At 33.8% G+C, this 8,837-nt stretch overlaps 1 long non-coding RNA gene across 12 annotated transcripts; it reads left to right on the top strand.

Moving 5' to 3' along the window:
• Window positions 1-932: 932 nt before the first annotated feature.
• On the top strand, window positions 933-8,037 carry LOC145159541 (uncharacterized). Of its 12 annotated transcripts, none has more exons than XR_013737777.1 (11): window positions 934-1,827; window positions 2,122-2,220; window positions 2,293-2,383; window positions 2,484-2,519; window positions 2,647-2,729; window positions 2,921-5,242; window positions 5,702-5,789; window positions 5,888-5,948; window positions 6,373-6,556; window positions 7,406-7,466; window positions 7,806-8,037. It is a non-coding gene; the product is annotated as an uncharacterized LOC145159541 (long non-coding RNA). The 12 variants fall into 12 exon arrangements; XR_013737779.1 differs by having other exon boundaries at window positions 977-1,827; window positions 2,921-3,037; XR_013737780.1 differs by lacking the exon at window positions 5,702-5,789 and having other exon boundaries at window positions 933-1,827; window positions 2,921-5,426.
• The last annotated feature ends 800 nt before the right edge of the window (window positions 8,038-8,837 follow it).

The following is an 8,837-nucleotide window of genomic DNA, read 5'->3' as shown; positions in this document are numbered from 1 at the left end:
TAGCTTACTGCGATGCCGACATGACTTTACTGCAGAGTTCATTGTGTTACAAGAATTTCATCAACTACCTGTGAAGTGATGACCTTCTTTAAGGCAAATTTATGCAATGAGATTAGTGTTTTATCATTTTTTTTCCTTTCAACTATCTTGGTATAAAAAAACAATTGGATCGTTTTTTTTATCTATTTTATGTTAGGTATTGAGATTATCAGTACTACATCTAGAGGATAGATTAATATGTTGAAGTCCCATAATACTAACTTGAGGAGAGTCGCAAGATATTTCTTTTACAACCCATAGAAAGTAATTACTTTTTTTCAAATTTCACCATATATTCTTATTTAGTCATTTTTTTTGTATTTTATGGAAACATTGGTGCTTGAAATTTGTACAGATTGTGATTGATTCAGAAGACTTAAAAGTTAACTATTCCTATAAAATGTATAATAAGGAGCTTTTTCCAAAAACAAGGTTTGACGATCTGGTCAACCTAAAAAGGTGTTGACAAGCTTAGAGTTGGTGATTTTTATTTGGAGAAAATGAAGGAAGAGGTGGTTGTTAAAAGTAGAAGGTAATCAATTCAACGTTATTTGTATGTGACCAACTTTTTTTTACTGTGAAATGGAAATTCGGTATTCATGTATACTTAAACTTAATCAATAACATTTTTTACAATGGAATAACCTCAAAATCATAAAAAATTTACAAAAAAGTAAATTTAATAAATGATTATAACAATTTAAGAAAAAAAATATTCATAATACCAACTGACCCCGCAACGCGGGAACAACTCTTTCCTAGTATATACTTAATTCCCGGGAGCCTTAAGTACAGTATAGTTTGCCCATTAGAAATTTTGCCACTAAAGTTTTTCATTTTTACCTACTCTCTTTAACATTTTGGCCACCTAACATTTCTGTTTTTAGACTTTTGACACTATGTTTGTTTCTTTGCATTTGTGACCCGCTGCCGCTCCTTTCCTCCAATAAAATTCTCCACCGTCATTGACTGGCGTGATAAAATTTTCCACCGCCATTGACTACCGTCTTCTTATTCCCAATTTCATACATAGCCCTTTCCTATTTTCTTCTCTCTCGCCGAAAGTCGGTTCCAGAGGAAAGCGACTATACCTCCGCCTCCGCTTCCTTTCCTATGTGTGGGTATATGTGTCTAGAATTTCTGTTGTTTGGCCTCCAACTGTTCCACCGATTGAAATAAGTGGCAAACCACTCTGTTCCTGCGTTCCAGCTCTCAGCATCTCCTGAAGCTCGTAAATCGACAACTTCATTCGTCTTTCTTCATTCAAGATCAACGATCTTATTTTGTTGATTTTAATTTTTGTACAGGTAAGCACTGCAATTACAGGAAGATGTTCGATTAGGAGTAACAGTAGATTCACATGGGTGAAAGTTGCAGATACAATTGACAAAGTTTTTGACATCTTTTCGCACTGAGATGACAAGAAAAGGTTACGGTTTGGCCCAACTTTGTTTGCAGTTTAGTTTCGTGTTTCTTTTTACTTCCAATTTGCACACACCAACTGTTTGATATAATGTATGTGTGAAGGTTAGTTAGACTTCTTTATGGAATGATATAAGGTACAACTTAGCCTTCCTTACAACTTACAAACGTCATACTTATATGAAGATGTTCTTTGTTAATGTGACTGAAACTTGATGATTTATTAGTAAGCAAATATACTGTTAATATTGTTAATATTCTTGGTATTTCAGTTTTACTGACCCCATTGCTTCTGAGATTCAGATGCAGATTAAATTCATGGATAACCTTTTACAAAATGGATTTGAGATTGATGTTGTTGATAAGGTATTGTTTTTAATACATAATGGTTCCAAATCAGCAATTTACTGAAATTTAAAATAACTTATCTAAAAATGATATGGGTCAAAGTCAATTACGAGAAGTGGTTGACATTTGTCCAAAAGAGTTCTCTAATGCTTACAACCTCATATATCACTTTTTTTTTTTAAAAAAAGAGTCTGTGTTTTTGCAACTCCTCATGCCTGGTGAGACCCACCCTTCTCCTTCAAACTCCATTTTCCATGTCATTATTCCTTTCTTTTATTTTTTCTCAAAATTACTAAAATGCCCTTGTCATAGGATGGTGCTACTCCACTTCATTATGCTATTTAAGTGAGTCTCATGCAAACGGTTAAGTTGCTCATCAAATGCAAAGTTGATGTCAATGTTGCTGATAATGTAATATTAATATTGATTCTTTTATTAATTTATTTATTTTTTAAGTTTTAATTCAATCTTATTGTTTTATAGGAAGGGTAGACCCCATTGCATCAGGGAAAAACATGAGTCTTTGATTTCAACAGCCCACCCTTTCTGTTAGATACAATAACACCGATTCAATGTAATGTAACCCTCACAGACACTGTTTCAAATTTTTAACTGCCAACAATTAACTATAAGTGCTAATAAATACTATTAAATATTTGCTTTTGTCTTTAAAGAAGGAAGCAGTTGGGCAGCAAGAAGAAGAAATGCAAGTACGTAAAAATTTGGTTTATTAATACATTAATCTTTATTTGCATGAAATTAAAAAAAAAAAAAAACAAAATCATACATTGCTTAGCTTTCATTGATTTATTTTGACCACGTTCATGTTGATTTCAGTTTTGGTCGCCAAAGTGCAATCTATCAGTAAATTACTTGGACATATTACTTGCTGTTTATGAATTGCCTGTATATTTGGCAAGGTATGTCCTCTTTTACAAATAAATTCCTTATTTGTATGATATTTTTTTAGGTACAATGATTATTTTGGTAGTAAGAGGTAATATGAAGACTAGAAGTGTTTTACTTTTATATTATCACGTTCATAATAATATCGTTCTTACAATATCGCATCTATTTAACCTGGACTAAAATTTCGAATGAATAATGTTAGGATCGAGACACTTAACACACGACTCTAAACACACACAGAGCTCACGAAAAACAAGAACACAAGGATGAACACGAGGGATTTAACGTGGTTCGATTCTTCTCTGACTTACGTCCACCGGTAACTAGGAATTTATATTTCTTGGTGCTAATCTGCACTCTTTCTGTGTTACTCTAGATACAAGTTTTACAAATACAGATGAATCTCTTATATAGAGATGGAAATCAGAAGTAGTCAAAAAACACAACCGGGTCTTCAGCCAACCTTTGAAAAAACTTCACATTCAACAATTGTGACTTCACATTCAACAATCTCCCACTTGAAGCCACGGAACAATCTTCACCTGTGCTTCAACTGTGCATCTGTATTTTAAAAAATTTGATCTTAACTCCTTCCTAGTTACCCGGCCTTCTCTTCAATTTACCTGTTCTCTGTCTCCACCGGCTCCTACTGAAATGAACTGCCCGATCCTGGAACATCTTGAGAACAAACGACACTCTCCATGTGAAGCAGATAATCTGGAGAGACTTTTACAGATGGAATACTGGTTCTCTTAACCCACTGTGTTCTGGGTATTCTAGCTGAAGCACAACCCTTGCTCCCACTGCTATGAATGCCCTTGACTGGTTTTTCTGAACCGTTCCAAACTCGTTCAACCTGAATCTGACCTGTGATTCTGGGTTTGCCATCTGCAAAGCAAACCTTCTTCTGTCCACGAGACTCTATGAACCGAATTTTCTTTTTCTTCTGAACTGGGACGGTTACTCCCTCAGACGGTAAACTGACCATATATAATGAACCCCTCTTATGTCCACGAGCTATCACAAGATTTCCTTTGACAACCTTCCACTGCCCATTCCTGAACTTAACCTCGTGTCCCTGTTCATCCAACTGCCCAACAGAAATCAACTGTTTCTTCAGACTTGGAATTACCCGGACATCCTTCAAAGTCCATGGACCGACTGGAGTCTTCAGATCTAAGTCACCTATGCTCGTCACATCAAGAACCTCATCGTTCGCCAGTCTTACCTTACCAAAATCCCCTTCTTTCAGATTCCGCAGTGTTTCACGGATGTGGGTAGCGTGAAATGAAGCACCCGAATCCATAACCCAGGAATCCACATTGCTCTCCACACTACAGATCAAAACATCATCATCTGAATGGTCTACTGCAACGTTAACTTATTTCTTGTCTTTTGGACATTGATTCCTGAAATATCCAACCTCTTTACAGTTCTAACAAGTCACATCATTTCGAGTCCTTGACTGACTCATTCTCCTGTTCCCGCTCCCACTACCTCTGTTATTTCTTCTACCTCTGACCGCATTCAATTGTTCACTTGATGATTCCCCGGAATTTCTTCGTCTGACGTCTTCGCCTAGAATTAAATCCCGAATTCCCTCAAAAGTGAGCTCTTTCGATCCTGCGGAACTAGTAACGGCTGTAACTGTTCCGGACCAACTGTCAGGTAATGATGATAACAGTAGTAAAGCTTGAACTTCGTCCTCAAATTTTATTCCCACTGACCCAAATCTGGATAAAATCGAGTTCAAATTGTTGATGTGTACTGTAACTGAACTTCCTTCCCTCATCCTCGTGTTGATTAGTTCCCGAATCAGGAAGACTTTATTTGCTGCCGACGGCTTCTCGTACATATTAGACAATGCCTCAATGATTCCCTTTGCCGAGGTCTCCTTCAAAATGTTGAAGGCAACATCCTTTGACAAAGTCAGTCTAATAAATGTCTTGGCCTTCTTATCCAAAGTCTCCCAGTTTGCTTGTGTGATCGCCTCCGGTTTTTCACCTAAAACTGCGTCCAAGTCTTTCTGCACGAGCAAATCTTCAATTTGCATCTTCCACCAACCAAATCTTTCCCATCAAACTTCTCAATCTGAAGCTTACTGCTTTCTGCCATTTTCTGAAAGAACAATGACCTATTTTGCAATTTTCTGGAAATTCAGGGGCCAAATTGCAAATCTTCAAATCTGCTACAGTTTGCTATAGTGCCGCTACAGTGCCTGCTACAGTGTCTGCTGACGTCACCGCTGACGTCGGGCTACATTGTCTGCTGACGTCACCGATGACGTTGTGCTACAGTACATCTACAGTACCGCTACAGTGTCGTCTTCTCCGGCAGAACTTCGGTGCTACAGTGTCGTCTTCTCCGGCAAGTTCAGGCGCTACAGTGTCGTCTTCTCCGGCGGAACTGGTTTTTCCGGTCACTATTCCGGCAAACCTTTGACCGGCGATTTGGATGTCTTCCGGTGGTCAAAAAATTCAGAAAAAAATATTTTCGGAATCTTCGGAACGAGACCTTTCCAAAGGTATACACCAAAATCGTTTTTGACGAAAAAAAATTTCGACCAAAAAACTGAAAATCACCTTTTGGAGCTAAAACCTTGCTCTGATACCACTTGTTAGGATCGAGATACTTAACACACGACTCTAAACACACACACAGCTCACGAAAAACAAGAACACAAGGATGAACACGAGGGATTTAACGTGGTTCGGTCCTTCTCTGACCTACGTCCACCGGTAACTAAGAATTTATATTTCTTGGTGCTAATCTGCACTCTTTCTGTGTTACTCTAGATATAAGTTTTACAAATACAGATGAATCTCTAATATAGAGATGGAAATCAGAAGTAGTCAAAAAACACAACCGGGTCTTCAGCCAACCTTTGAAAAAACTTCACATTCAACAATTGTGGCTTCACATTCAACAAATAAAATGGTTAAAACGTTATTCACTCTTACTTGTATTGGATTATTTGATGTAGTTATCTTCTTTCATCCACACAAAAAATGGAGCTAATTAGACGTTTTCCCTTGAAATGCCAATTACTTTTAAATTGGCAGCCATTTAGGGTACTACTACTGTCTTTTATTGGTTTGAGTCTTGAAACAACTCATAAGGTTGAATTTTTTTAAGTTATTACCATGACCAAATTACATTTTTAGTGCAGATGATCAGTTTTGATTACACTTCTCTTCATCGAATCCTATGTTGTCACTAATACACATAAGGTGAGCATATGTTTCTTCTTTTTTCCTTTTTTTTTATATTGTGAAGATGGAAAAAGTTGGTAATTTTTTTTAATGAATATTTAATTCTATATAAAAACTTATATAAAAATATGATTTGTACATGAAAACTTTGGAATGAAATGACCATGACTAAATCTAGAAACATCATATGAAAACAAAATGGTTTTTCTACTTGGTAATATGGTATTTTCTTTATAAAGATGCTTAGTGCATATAAGGTGTTTGACAAAATGCCTCAGTGAGTTTTTTCTGATATATGATGTTTATATATTCTGAATATCATGGTGAAGAATATTCATAAGTAAATTTACTAACCACCTTAATGAATCTATGATAATATGGTATACTGTTGATTTCTTTGAAAGTGGCAAATAAACTAACATGTATTTTCATGTTATAACAGATGGAACAGGCAAACCGAATCCACAACGCATTGAATACTATAACAACCTCATTGATTTCTATTTTTTGGAAAAATGTCCAGATTTGGAGTCAAAATGGCTGCTATCATTAGTGAAGGTGTTTCTGAACTTACTCCCCTTGATGCGGACGATGCTTTTTGAAGTTCTAATATAGCTTCTAGAAAGGTAAGCCTAAAATAGATCGCCAAATGGGTAGTGATATATGCGTGGATAAAATGTTGTATACATATAAGGTCCATTTTTTTCTTGACCGATAAACTGTCTTAATGAGATTAAATGACCATTTTACCCATCCATTGCACTATAAGTCAGGAAAATTAGTAAATGGATAGTGTCTGAATGTATTAAGTTATGTTCTTTTTTTTAGGTTAACCTATTAAGTAAAGACGAAACAGCCCCCAAGTTTTTGTGAAAGTATTTTCATACGTTCACACTTTTAACAAAGAAAAGTATATTGTCATAAAGCCTTAGGTCTCGAGGGATGTTTGTTAAATTGTCAAGTTCGTGGTTAATCAATCAAAGAAACGTGAAAATTTGTCAGAGTATACAAATTTCAGTCGGATCACCACATCCAAAAGATATCTTATCCACTTTACGGTCAATCTCTTTCTATCTATCTTACAAGAAAAGACTAAAATACCCTTTTGTTAAAGTGTATATATATATATATATATATATATATATATATATATATATATATATATATATATGTCTTCATGTTGGTGGTTATGCATGTATTCCAACTAATACAGAAGAAATTATGATTTTTGAATCTAATTCCATTGAAACCTTACACACAACAAACTTTATTAAATAGTTTCATACAATAGGTCTATATTTTCAAAAAATCTGATGTCTGCTTTTCTAGAAGAGCAACAAAATCTACTTATATGTAGGTAATCACAAATTAATCTTTGAAAACTAATTCTCTATTGGTTACTATTTATTTTCATTTATTCACCACCTAAAGGCTAAAACGCTATTGATTTCTCATTTTCACATATATTATAACAGGTAGCAAAATCCCATTTCATCCTTTCTAAGATCCCAGTGTTTACATGCAAAAAAAAAGAATGTAAGTGCTCATAAATTGTTCTCTGTTTGACTGTATACCATTTAATTGTTAGTATTTTTTCGATTTATTTGTTTACTATGTTTGATTAAATGCCAGTTCCTGAGAAAATTCATGGTGTTTTTGTTCCATAGGGACCTTTTTTTTAATTAAGTATGGACTATTTCTATAAAACATTTCTGCACAGGACCTGTTTTGTAATCTTATTTATACAATATTAAATGAATTGAAATATCAGCAATGATAAATGACATTTTCTTCAAACTTTTGTTTCTTTTATACATACATATTTGAAAAAAAAATCCTCTGTTCTCATGCAGTTTATGCTGGTTTTTTTTCCAGGTAAATGAATGATGTGGTATCACTGACAACTCAATTTATCATAATCTGATACGTAATAAACTCTTGAGTAGAGTTATATGTTGTTTTAATTCGAGTGTTAGTTTGCCATGTCGAATTTGTAGATTTGAATTCTGAATTTTGATTAATTATGTTTCAGAAATAATGTTTTTATAGTAATTACTCCCATTTGATTGAAAGTCAGATTTCTTCTACAAATTTGATCCTCTTTTCATTTGGGTGTCTCCTTAAATACGAATAATTTAGGGCTTCTTTTGATTATCATTTGTAATTATAAATTCACTTCTTTTTGTTGAAATTATAGTTTGATATCTTTTCTATACTTGAAACACATTTGATGATGGGCAAGTGGTTAATATTATTGAAATGAGATAATTATAATTATGTATTTTCCTTTCTAAATCATTATATATAAATCTTATGGTTTTGTATATGATAATGTCACAAAATGGAAAATGTTAAGATTCTCATAAAAACTATAAAAACTTTATAAAAAATGATATTTAATCATAAACGCTCATATAGTCATATGCATTACATTTTATTAATAAAATACTCATTTTCTAGAAAAAGATAAATATGATAACATAAAAAAACATAAAAAATTTACAAAAAAAAAAATAAAAAATTCAGGAACGATTGACTAATATCAAATGAAACATGGTTAAACACATTCATATGAGAACATCAAAACACATAAGTAACAACAACTAACCCCGCATCGCGGGGTGATACTTTCCTAGTTGCTAGCAATAGCAGATTCATGATTTAGATTTGTTGGAGGCACAAAAGATATAAAATTATCTTTTTTTTTATTGTTGGGTCTGGTCAAAATTATTTTAAATACGAAAAATAAAAAAATTTATGACATTACAATAGAAAATATTAAGGTACATATTGCAATTGTCTTTTACAATTATCATATCTTGAAAATGATGGATTGCGATTTCATTTGGTGTTTGGAATTACTAAAAGGGTTAATTTTATAAAAAGGTAACTAACTATCTAAAATAT

This window comes from Lactuca virosa, chromosome 2, assembly GCF_052849685.1.
Source record: "Lactuca virosa cultivar CGN04683 chromosome 2, Lactuca_virosa_CGN04683_v6, whole genome shotgun sequence".
In the NCBI taxonomy this organism is placed as follows: domain Eukaryota; kingdom Viridiplantae; phylum Streptophyta; class Magnoliopsida; order Asterales; family Asteraceae; genus Lactuca; species Lactuca virosa.
This window is presented reverse-complemented; position numbering and strand designations above follow the sequence as displayed.